Raw genomic sequence first — 12904 nt, 5'->3', positions numbered from 1 at the left:
ATGGGGATAGAGGGCATAGCCCGTAAATGGCTGTGCTCTTTTATCTCTGGTCGGGGACATAGGGTGGCACTAGGGAGGGAGGTGTCGTCACGCCACTCCTTGGTGTGTGGAGTGCCGCAGGGCACAATCCTCACCCCAATGCTTCTTAACATCTTTATGCACCCCCTTGCCCAGATTATCCGGCGCTTTGGGCTGGGCTGTCACCAATATGCTGATGACACTCAGCTCTATCTGCTGATGGATGGCCACACCGACTTGGCCCCGGACACACTGACCAGATGCTTGGAAGCTGTGGCTGGATGGTTTCTGTTGGTTTCTGCTTTCCTTCACTGTGCAGCGAAAGGGCTTGTCACGAGACAGGTGTTTACATTCCACAGTCTGTACTGTTGGAGTTTCTCACGGGAAAGGGAGGCTGGATGTGACGTACACTGGTTTCCTGTTTTTCACTGTGTGTTTCTCTCCGAGCTGTCGAGGAGAGGGGATGCATTTTTCTGCTCCGGCAGAGAGGCAAGATGTCTTTCTGTAATATACCAGCTATGAACTGTAAATAAAAGCAATATAGAGTATGCAGCACGTACTCCTCATCCTTCCGCTGGGCACGGGACTCTGCTTTAAATCAACACGTGGTTATGGGCCCAGAAGTCGAATTGGAGTGCCGGCAAAGGATCGGAATGCAGAGGGACAGATCGGATCGGAATCTGCTCTGCGCGTAAAAGTGATTGATGAGGTATGTGCTACTGCTCCGGGCAGCCTGCCAGCTTCTAGTTTATGGCTTTATGGCTGGTCTTTGAACTTTTAAAGCCGTTTTGCCGGGAATAGGCAAAAGGCTCCCAGGCACAAGTCACTATGCTGGGGAAATCGAAAGTAACTTTTAAAAGCGCTTTTGGAATAAAGCAGCTGCAGCAGTGACGCAGCAAGATTTAAAGCAGCATATATGACGCTGAAGGCTAATGCCAGAGTCATGATGGCCCTTCAGGATGCTTGTGGGATTCCTAAGCTCAACAAGAAAAACTACGCGGACTGGGTTCTGTATGCAGAGGCAATTCTGCGGAAAGAGGGTTTGTTTGAGGTGATTACAGACACCCCCCCAGTTCCAGTTACAGATGCATGGGAAGCTAAAGATTCCAAAGCAAGGGGAACTCTTACATTGATAGTATCCCCAGAAGAGCTCTGTCTATTGCGTGATAAGACCTCAGCCAGAGAAATTTGGGACGCTTTGAGAGAGGCTCACTTAAGGACAGAAGCTGGATCTACTATGTTTTACTTTAACAAGCTGCATAATATGGCTCTTGCTGAAGGTGGAGATGTGCGTTTACATCTGATGGAGATGCAAAATCTGAGACATGAGCTGCAACAGAGAGGACTCAACTTTCCAGAGGCTGTGTATTCTTTCATGATACTACAATCTTTGGGTTCAGGTTGGGAGTCTGTTGCAACCCAGATTGCTGTGCAGCCAACCGCTCAGCTGACAGTGGACTTTGTAACTGCCGTGATATTAAATGAAGCAGATCGCCGGGGTGCTAGCTGCATGGGCAAGGGGGAGTCTTCACAGACGTCATCCCATAGTGCAGTGGAACCACCAGATGGCGCCAAAGCTTTGAAGGCAGTGAAATGCTACTCGTGTGGACATCTAGGCCATATGAAGAGGGAATGCAGATATCCCAGGGCCAAGACAGAGCAGCGCAGCGAAAGCTCATCGCGTGGAAAAGGCCGAGGCAAAGGCAAAGGTCCGGTGTCTAGGACAACGCAGCACAAGGCTATGGTTTCACGCTTCACTCCAAAGGTTGCAGAGGTCCAGAAGACGTCTAGATCTTTCTTCGTTGTTGATTCAGCGGCAACTCACCACATGTGCAACGATAAGAGACTGTTTGTGTCTTTTACACCGCAGGAAGGTGCGATTCACCAGGCGGATGACCACACTATTCCGAGTAAAGGCTACGGAACTGTTGTTCTTCACAGTTTGGACTTATCGATACAGAATGTGCTTTACGTGCCAGACGCCAAACATAATCTGCTCAGCGTTGGACAGTTGAATGAGCGGAACATTGACGTGTCCTTCAAGAACAAGAAGTGCATCATCACAAAGAAAAATGATTATGTATTGCATGCTGAATATGTTGATCGTTTGTTTGTTTTGTATTATGATGATGTTGAAAAGGATGACACTTGTTGCATTGCAGGTTCTAACAAAAGTTTGCATGCAGAATGTATTCATGATTTTCACCGAAAATTTGGTCATTTGCATTTTGAGGCAGTATCTAAAATGCCTGCCTTGGTTGAAGGTATGACCATTAAACCCTGCAGGTACCACATGAAGTGCAAAGCATGCGCAGCAAACAAGGTGAAAATGGCTGCGAAAGGTAAGGTGTCTAGTAGGCAAGCTACAGAACCATACCAGGTTGTTCATGCTGATTTGGTTGGACCACTAGCGCCCTCTTTGGGTGGAAATAGGTACTTCATGGTTCTCATTGATGCATTTTCTAGGTATATTTTTGTGTACAATCTCAAGCAGAAATCAGAGGCTTTTCCTAGGTTCAAGGAATTCTGTGCTTGGTTGGAAAATGTGCATGGTAAGAAGATAAAGACTCTTTTCAGTGATCGCGGGGGAGAATTCACTTCTCAGCAGTTTGAAGCTTTTCTGACTGAGAAAGGAATTCAACACGATTTGTCTAGTCCTCGCTCGCCATGGCAGAATGGACTTGCGGAACGGGCAAATCACATTGCTTCAAGGGTTAAAAACCTTGCTGCATGATGCCAATCTACCAGAGAGTTATTGGGCCGAAGCTCTCTCGTGTTTTGTTTACAGTTACAATCGCAGGTTATCTTCAGCGATTGGTTGTACCCCCTATGAGAAGATGTTTGGCAAGAAGCCATACATCAAACACATGAAGATTTTTGGTTCTGACATGTGGGTTCACTCACCACAAAACTCCAAGTTAGACAAGCGTGGATTGCATGGTATCTTTCTAGGTTATCAGAAAGGGTCTTACAGAATAATGATGACTGACTCTAAGACAATTAAGCTCACGAGAAGTGTTGAGTACAATGCAAAGTGGGGGGAGAATGTGGGAATTTTCCAATGTTATCCTGATGACGGTGATGAGACTGAGGATAGTCAAAAGCAACCACAACAACCCACACCCACTGATGAAGGTTCTGAGTCTGAATCTGAAACTGAATCGGGTGATTCAGAGGATTTCAAGAGTGCGAAAGCCTCTATGCGACCCTCTGAAAGCTCTGATCAGGAATTGGAGGAACCATTGTTCACAATAGGTCGCTTTTCTCCTAAGAAGGAAGAGGAGAGTGTTGAAGACTTAAGGCTAATTCGCAGGTCACAAAGAGCCACAAAAGGCAGACCTCCAAAGAGATTTGCTGATGAGTTTGCTACGATAGCAGTAACAGCTGTTAAAAGCTCCAAGAAGGTATTTGAACCTTCAAGTTTCCAAGAAATCCAGGGTTTGGATTCAAAGGAAGCTGAGCCATGGTTAAATGCCATGAAGGCTGAGCTTGATTCCTTAGAAAGGAACAAAACATGGGAACCAGTTCCAGTAGTTCCAGGAATGAAACTGCTTGGAAGCAAATGGGTCTTCAAAGCGAAGACAGATCAAAATGGCAAGATAGTCAGACACAAAGCCAGATTGGTAGCCAGAGGTTTTGCACAGGTACCAGGTGAAGACTATCACGAGACCTACTCACCCACAGTGAGATATGAGAGCATTAGGCTTATGCTCAAGCTAGCTGCAGAGGAAAATCTACACATTAGTCACCATGATATTAATACAGCTTTTCTGTACGGATCTCTGGATGAATCACTTTATATGCTTCCACCTGATGGCGTACAGGTAAAACAGGGATTTGTTTGTGCTCTGAAAAAATCCCTTTATGGTCTCAAACAAAGTGCACGGTGTTGGCACACAAAACTCACTGAAGTATTGTTTTCTCTAGGTTTTCAGCAAGGGAAAGCTGATCCATGTGTATTTGTCAAAGAGGAGGGGCAAAAGAAACTGTACTGTTTGTTTTATGTTGATGATTTATTATTCTTTTGGAAAGATGTCGCAATGTACAATAACGCCCTAGCTCAACTGAAAGAGCATTTTGACATGAAAGATCTTGGTGAGGTAAACAACTACCTATCTCTGGAAATAGAGAAAGATCAAGATGGTAACATTCTAATACACCAGTCACGGAAAATTGCTGATGTGTTAAGCAAACTAAACCTGATGGATGCTAACCCTGTAGACACACCGATGACAACAGGTTATCAGGTAGATGACACTGAAGAAGCATTTTCTGACACTACACTGTACAGAAGTGTGCTAGGCAAGCTAAACTTCATTGCCAGATGTTCAAGACCAGACATTGCTGTTAGCTGTAATTTGCTAAGCAGACAAGTCAACAATCCTAGTGTCAAGGATTGGAAAGCTCTGAAACGCATAGCGCGGTATTTGAAAGGCACTATGCATTACAGACTGAGATTTAACAATCAGAAGTCTGGTGGTCTTAAGATATTTGCAGATGCAAGTTTTGGAAGTGACACTACAGACAGGAAAAGTACGTCTGGAGTTTGCTACATGTACAATCAGGGTCTGTTTGATTGGTCATGCAAGAAGCAAACAACAGTTAGCTTAAGTACTTGTGAAGCTGAACTGAATGCACTGTCTTATTCACTTAAGGATTGTGAATGGTTAGTACAATTGTGCAAAGATATGAAAATTCCTGTCAAATGTCCAATCCAGGTTTACCAGGACAACAAAGCATGTTTGGCTTTGCTAAAGTCTGAAGGTTGTAAGCAAAGCACAAAGCACTTGCAATTAAAGTTGCAGCATGCTAGGGAATGTATTCAGAAAAGACTCGTAACGGTGTCCTATATGCCAGGTAATGAAATTCCTGCTGATGTATTGTCCAAGATTGTATCAAGGGATCAACACTGTACCTATGTGCAGAAGTTGGGTTTGTACTGATATTGTACGAACACGCTGCCCAGTGATGTTCACAGAAAGGGGGAGGATGTTGGTTTCTGCTTTCCTTCACTGTGCAGCGAAAGGGCTTGTCACGAGACAGGTGTTTACATTCCACAGTCTGTACTGTTGGAGTTTCTCACGGGAAAGGGAGGCTGGATGTGACGTACACTGGTTTCCTGTTTTTCACTGTGTGTTTCTCTCCGAGCTGTCGAGGAGAGGGGATGCATTTTTCTGCTCCGGCAGAGAGGCAAGATGTCTTTCTGTAATATACCAGCTATGAACTGTAAATAAAAGCAATATAGAGTATGCAGCACGTACTCCTCATCCTTCCGCTGGGCACGGGACTCTGCTTTAAATCAACACGTTTCATGGGAGCCAATTGACACTAAATCCTTTGAAGACAGAGGTCCTATGGCTGGGTCGGGATGGCATGGGAATGAGGGACCAACTCCCTTCTCTTGAGGGGGCCCAATTAGTGCCATTGCCTTCCGTTAAGAGTTTCCATGGAGGTGCAGGTTACAGCAACAGCCAAGGCGACATTTTTCCACCTTCGCCGCATCAAGCAGTTGGCCCCTTACCTTTCCCATCTCAATCTGGCCACAGTGATCCATGCAATGGTCACCTCCAGGCTTGACTACTGTAATTCGCTCTATGTGGGGCTGCCCTTGAAGCTGTCCCAGAGACTCCAGCGGGTGCAGAATGCTACATTGAGGCTCCTCACGGGGTCTCTGCCATGGGAGCATATTCACTCAGTGCTTTTCCAGCAGCACTGGCTCCCGGTGGAGTACAGGGTCAGATTTAAGGTGCTGCTTTTGACCTTTAAAGCCCTTCACAGCCTAGGACCCTTGTACCCACCTTGTACCTACGGGACCGCCTCTCCCGGTATGCCCCACGGAGGACCTTAAGGTCCATAAATAGCAACACCCTAGTGGTCCTGGGCCTTAAGGAAGTTAGATTAGCTTCAACCAGAGCCAGGGCCTTTTCAACACTGGCTTCGGCCTGGTGGAAAGCTCTGTCTCATAAGACCAGGGCCCTGCAGGATCTAGTTTCTTTCTGCAGGTAAGACAGAGTTGTTCTGCCTGGCCTTTGGCTTGGAGCCAGTTTGATTCCCTCCCCCTCTTTCTTTTCTCCTGTGATGAGGCTGCGTTTTAATATCTTAATGTTTCAATATTTTAATGTTGTATTTTAACCTTGTTTTTAAGTTGTAGTCATTCAACTTGTTTTTATTATTGCTTGTTAGCAACATGGAGCCCGGCCTTGGCTGGGGAGGGCAGGGTATAAATAAAAAATATTATTATTATTACTATGAACTATGTTCCTCTGCAAACCACTGTTCCAAATCTATACAGTCCTCCTGCTCCTGGGGAGATTCAGAGGGAGGCTCCCACGAATGCGCCTCAGTGCAGCTCTCCTCAGCTGGGTCCCTGGTTAGGTTTTGGTTTAGGGGAGCAAGCATGGGCCTGGCCCTTGGGTGGGGGCGAGGGGAGAAGGGAAGAGAAGTAGAGGGGATGCTTCTTTTTCCACGCAAGGCTAGTTCTTGTTTCTCCCAAGTATGCTCCTGTAATCAGTGAGTGTGCATTTAGCAGGAGAGCATCCCTTCGTCTTGTAGCCTAAGATGCTTCTAGAGCCATTAGAGTGAAGCGTGTGTATCACACATGTGCCGTGAGAGGAATGGGGGGGGGGCGGTAAATAACTGTTGGGGTGCTTAAAAGGAGGCCATTGTTTCATGAGGGGGGCGGGGGGAGGAGAGCCTTAGCGATGCCGAACAGAAAGAGCCAAGCGTGATTTTAGGATACATGTGTTTGCTACTCTGACTTTGAAGCTGGGCAGTGGGAGTGGCACATGCTTCTGCTAAACGCAGATCTAGGGAAGATTAAGTTAATTGCAACCTTAAACACACTTGGGTCCCATTAGAGAGGATCCTCATGAGGCCGGAGGAACATCGCCCGGCTGTGAGGCATGAAGGCCGCTCCCTGCAAGGCCTTTCCCACCTGGCCTAGGGGGCGGGGCCCAGACTCACCCAGCCCTACTATGTTAAATTTGTATTCTGTAGTTGACTTCCTTTGTAATGTTTTATTTTGAAATCTTTAAGATAATGTTTTAGTTTTCTGTTATGTTGCTTTGACAGTATACTCTATATTTCGCTTTTTTCACATTGTTTTATTTATGTTTTACTGATTTAATATGCTTTAACCTGCTTTGAGGTTTTTCTTAAAAATATAAAGGATATAGAAATTAAACAAATAAATAAATAAATGTATAGAGGAGGGATGTTGGGCAACAACGCTTATAAGCTTCAGCCCATACGGCCAAGGTTGATGGGAGTTGTATTTCAAAAGCTCAGGGGTGGAAAATCTCATGATTCTTACAACTTGTCATCATGAATAATTACAGTGGTACCTCAGGTTAAGTACTTAATTCGTTCCAGAGGTCCGTTCTTAACCTGAAACTGTTCTTAACCTGAAGACCACTTTAGCTAATAGGGCCTCCTGCTGCGCCACTGGAGCATGATTTCTGTTCTTATCCTGAAGCAAAGTTCTTAACCTGAAGCACTATTTCTGGGTTAGCGGAGTGTGTAACCTGAAGCGTATGTAACCCGAGGTACCACTGTATAGATAAAACTTTTGTTGATACAGAGCTCATTTTTAGCTTCTGGGAGCAGCTGGTCACTTCTGCTTTATAAAGAAACCCAAAAATATTGAAACACTTTACATTAAAACCAAATTTCAGAACAGAGACAAACCAAACTTTTTTAAAAACACACACCCGTTTTTTTTACTTTACAAACCATTATCTTCTCAATCCAAGATTTGCTTTTCATATGTATAAAAATACTTTGTTAGCAAGGGGGTACAGAAATAATAATAAAAAAGCTACAATAAAAGCAGTATCAGCATTTAAAAAGAAATGCTAGTGGATGTTCAAGGCATTGAGTTACAAATGAAGGCAAATATCTAACCATTGCTAGGTGGAGCCTGGAGACATAATCCTAGAATCAACCCCTGCCCCCCACCAGCCCGCTTTTGCCTGTAAATGTACTTGATTCAAAGATCACATAAATTACCGTATTTTTCGCTCTATAACACGCACCTGACCATAACACGCACATCGTTTTTAGAGGAGGAAAACAAGGGAAAAAACATTCTGAATGAAACAGTGGATGTATCATTTTTGTGCTTCATGCTGTGGCCACAGACATGTGATCTGATGGTGAATTTGGGCTGACCCAATGCAAAGATCCTGAGGATCCATGTGGATCCATGCTTTGTAACCACATTTTTGCACCAGTGCAGCCCCAGGCAACAGTGGTTGCATGATTTTTGGAGGGCAGGCTGTAGCCATGGACATGCTATGTGCTCTGATGGTGAATTTGGGGTGACCCAGTGCAAAAATCCCGAGGATCCATGTGGATCCATGCTTTGTAACCACGTTATTGCACCATTGCAGCCCCAGACAACAGTGGGTGCGTGCTTTGGGAGGGGGCAGGCTGTAGCCATAGACATGTTATGTTCTCTGGTGGTGAATTTGGGGGTGACCCAGTGCAAAAATCCTGAGGATCCATGTGGATCCATGCTTTTTAACCACATTTTAAGTGGGGAGGGAAGGAAAAACACAGAAGGGCTAAGAATGCAGGAGTGGGGTATAACGGGAGGGAGGAAAGGAAGGCAAAAGTTTCCCCCACGCACCCACCCAAGCCAGCCAGCGCTCGCTCTCTCTCTCTCTCTCTCTCTCTCTCTCTCTCTCTCTCTCCCACCTGCATGTTTTCAGCAGCACCGGAGCACAGAGAGGAAGGAGCGACACTCTGCTTTCGCCTCTGCTTGCCTGGAGGGGAGGGGCTTTCCCTGCTCTTTGTTCCGTTTCAGCAAACACAGCAACGAAACAGAGCGGGTGGGCAGTAAGACCCTGAGGCAGAATGCAGGAAAGCAGCTCTTTTCAGGTTTCCCTTCTCCGTGAAGCGCGATTTGATTTTTGCCTAATTTTTCGGCTCCAGGGACCACACATTCGCTCAATAACACGCACAGACATTTCCCCTTCCTTTTTAGGAGAAAAAATCTGTGTGTTATAGAGGGGAAAATACGGTATAGTTTTTGTCATTAATTCTGATGGGCGGGGCAAGTTAAAAGTCACCCACCGCATGGAGATATATTTGGGTTTGAGAGGCAGGTGGTCCACTGCTGGACGGCCATCTTGACCAGAATCTTCCTCAAGGCCTTGTCTTCTTCAGCCCAGGTAGGCCTTGGAATTCAGAATGCTTTGGAACTGTATTGACGCGACAGAAGCAAGAGGATGGGCAATGAATTCTGATTGCTTGCTTGGAACAGAAATGTGTTTGGAAGACACTGTGCTGAAGAGATATATTTGCAAAAAGCAAAAAAATCTCACAGCCCATTCCACAAATTATCTAGGCTGCTACCTCTTTAAAATAGTTCTTGCTTGTGAATAAAAGTTAAAAATCCTATACTTTAAAAATCCCTTGGGCAGAAGTTCTGTAGCAGAAAATGAATTGAAAAACCCAGTTCTAATGCTTTGTTATTATAATGAATTTCAACTGAGGCATCTTCTGTGCTTTTTAACAGCTGCAGAATCCCAGTCAGGTGTGCCTGGTGTCCTCTTGGGCAGGAAGGCCAGCAGCAGAGTCCATGACAGACAGAGCCACCCCCTGACTGGTTGTAAGTAAAGCCAGCTAGCAGGTGGGGAATGGCTGGGGGCAGACTGAGGTTACTGGGGCAGTGCCCCACTGATTCCACAGGGCCCAGCTTTCCCAGAGATGGGGAACATTTTGTCTGTTGACCTACCTGCCTGCTGTCTGCAGTTGTAAATCGTAAAAAAGCCTCCCTCAAACAACAACAACCTGACCACCTCATGTTGATGGCAGCTGAAGTCCACCAAATTCTGGAGGGCCATAGGCTTTCCCCAACCCCTGCTCTAGAGACTTCCCTCCAAGGAACTTGGGGTTGAATTCGGCCATCTTTGGAGTTCCACCTCTTTCCTCAAGGATTCCAACCTACTGGGCCATGTGGCTCAACCTGGGATCACCATATAGAACTCCTTATATGTGTTTTAAGAGTTGTAGTAAAGTAGGCCTGCTGGAAGCCAGAACTCTTAGGTCCCATTTATAGACCACTCAAGTCCCGAGTGCGTAAAAGCAAAAGGAGATATAAGGCATATTTCATCGTTGAGTGCTTAGCATGGAAGAGTGCAAGGTACCAGGCTCTCAGGCCCCAATATTCTAGGACACCAGCACCCGCATACAAAATTGGGGCCACACCGGTTCAGTTCCCCCCCAAGGACGGAGGGGCCATTCTTGTCCAGCTGAGTTTGCAGGTAGAGGTATTCCTGCTGGTTGAGGTTGTGGGCGCAGGTGATGTAGGCCATGAAGAGCAACACGAGGAGCAGGCGTTCAAGGGAGAGGCAGGGAACGGCCCACAGGATGAGGAGAAACCGCCGATAGACAGGGTGGCAAAGGTGGGAGAAGAGGTGGACAGCACGCATGGACTTCACAGCCAAAGGGTCCCCCATGCCCAGGCAGTGGTAGTAAACCTGTGGAACGAAAGAAACACTCATTTCCATTGCAGACACACAAATCTTTTGAGGAAATGACACCATTTTAGACCTGCGTACACATTGGGCAACTACATATTCACAAAGGGGGAATGTGAGATCTGTTTACGTTTTGTTATCTGGACTGCTGAGAAAACATTTAATTGCTTCTGCGGTCATTGCCTTGGCCAAAAATCCCTCAGAATTCTAGAGATGGAAAAAAGATAAAGTCCCTACCAAGGAGGAATAACAGATTAAACTGTTGGACTATGCCGAAATGGCAAAACTGACTGGAAATTTCAGAAACCAAGAAGACCAGAACTTTGTTAAAGTGGTCTCTAAGATAAATTATAAATTTCCCCCATCCTTTGTTAGAAAGCACTGAAAATCGGGGTTGCTTTTTAAATTTATCGCTTTGTCACGACTGAAGGCAAAGCAAAGAATGTCCCCTCTCTCCTTACAAATTAAAACTGCCTTCCACTTTTTTTCAGTATTTCCCGTGAAGAATATTGCTTTCACATCCTTAGTGTACATTTGGCAGGCATCTAAAGTACATGGTTCCCCCCCCCCAAAAAAAAAAAGATTCATGGGAGTGGTCGAATGGGAGGTATTCTTTGACAGGGCGTCTGTCTTGCTGCTGCTGCTGCATGTCACTGTTCCCTGTTTCTGTGTGTCTGTGAGGAGAATACAGGACAGTGCAAAAGACACAGGGTGTTATGAAGGTGCAATAAGCCAGACAGAGAGTGGTCCCTCCCTATAATGTAAACAGAGACACTTCTTTTCAGGAGATTTCTGTATAAAGAACACTTTGCTGAGGTGGAAGTGGGGACTAAGTGAGGTTGGAGTGGAACCATGTTTGCATGAACATGAGAATGTAAAATATGCTCTCCATTTAGATATTTATTAAAGTACTGTATTCATTTACCCAGAAGAGTCATTAGGCTTTTTTTTGCTGAAAGCTACTTCCTACATTGTAAGAAGTGGGTCATGAGACCCTTGATCCCTCCTCGAAATACAATCTGAACCAAATGGGTGAGGCAGTGAAGAGTTTATTGATTACAATGCGTTCTTGCAAGAGGAAAGGGGTCCACAGTAGCTGATGTTCCCCATACTGGAAGCCCAGGTTCCCTCCCTCGTCTCCCATTGGCTGGTCCTGCAAGGTTTTCCTTCCCCCAGTTATCAAAGGAAAGGAAAGAGGGGGGGGGGGAGAAACTTCTCCTTCCCCGCCAGAGTCACCTGACTTCCGGCTTCACCAGCGGAGATAAAAGGAGGGAGGGAAGCAAAGGGGGGAGGGGAGGGGGCTGCTTTCCCCTAATTAAGCCTCCTCATTAAGCGGCGTCACTCACTGCCTCCCAGGCGGGGGCTCCCATTCCCGCCCCCGTTGTCCAGGGTCGCTGCATCTGCCGCCGCCCTCAGATTTCGGGTGAGTGCAAAGCCAGCGGCGGGAAGGAGGGAAGGGGCTTGGCAAGGACGTGGGGGGTCCAGGATGAGAAGCCCCGGGACGGGGAGAAGAAGAGAAGGGAGGAAAGGGAGCTGTTTTTCTTAATGGGGCCTTGGGGGGGGGGAGGGCGGGTTCCCGTTGTGGAAAGAGAGAAGCTTCTTCCTGCCCGGATCTGGTGCAAAGGGATTTGCCTGGAAGGAGGCGGGGAAGGGGAGAGGCTTGGGCATTGCTGGGCAGGATAATAATAATAATAATAATAATAATAATACCTGCCCCTCTGGCTGGGTTTCCAGTGTGGCTTACAACTTAGATAAACCATAATAAAAGATCAAACGTTAAAACCTTCCCAGTACAGGGCTGCCTCCAGATGTCTTCTAAAAGTCAGATAGTTGTTTATTTATTTGAAATTGGAAGGGAGGGCGCCACCACCGAGAAGGGCCTCTGCCTGGTTCCCTGTAACCTCGCTTCTTGCAGGGAGGGAACTGGCAGAAGACCCTCGGAAGTGAACCTCAGTGTCCTTCCTTCCTTCTCTTTAGACACCAGGCAAAAGCATTCCTCTTCTCCCAGGCATTGGGCTCATTAAACAATCTATGGCCTGTCCAGTTAACATGGGTTTAGCCCAGTCTGATTTTGTAGTGACTGCGTCTCCTTATACCTCTTCCAAAATTTAGAAATGCCCCCTTTTGTTAAGTTTCTGCCAATTTTTCTTCTAATATCTTCATAACTGTAGCCTTGTTCACTTAATAGTACTATTTTACATCCCTTTCTAGGTGACCAGTCATCTCTTTGTGCCATTTATTTAATTTTATTACGTTTTACAAGCTCACTAAATGAAAAAAACCTCAACCAACTTGATAGCAATCGCAAAACACATTTTTTAAAAAAATATTTTTATTGAATTTTCAAATTATAACAACAAATTTCCACAAATCTTAATTGAACAATTTCTATATCTGTATGT

The 12904-nt window shown here is 45.8% G+C and overlaps 1 protein-coding gene across 5 annotated transcripts in view; it reads left to right on the top strand.

The window, feature by feature from the left end:
- The window catches only part of LOC308580735 (uncharacterized protein), a 250451-nt gene that overhangs the window by 100911 nt on the left and 136636 nt on the right, over nucleotides 1-12904 (top strand). The window lies entirely within an intron of this gene.

The sequence above is a fragment of the Podarcis bocagei genome (assembly GCF_964188305.1).
Source record: "Podarcis bocagei genome assembly, chromosome: 2".
Lineage (NCBI taxonomy): Eukaryota > Metazoa > Chordata > Lepidosauria > Squamata > Lacertidae > Podarcis > Podarcis bocagei.
This window is presented reverse-complemented; position numbering and strand designations above follow the sequence as displayed.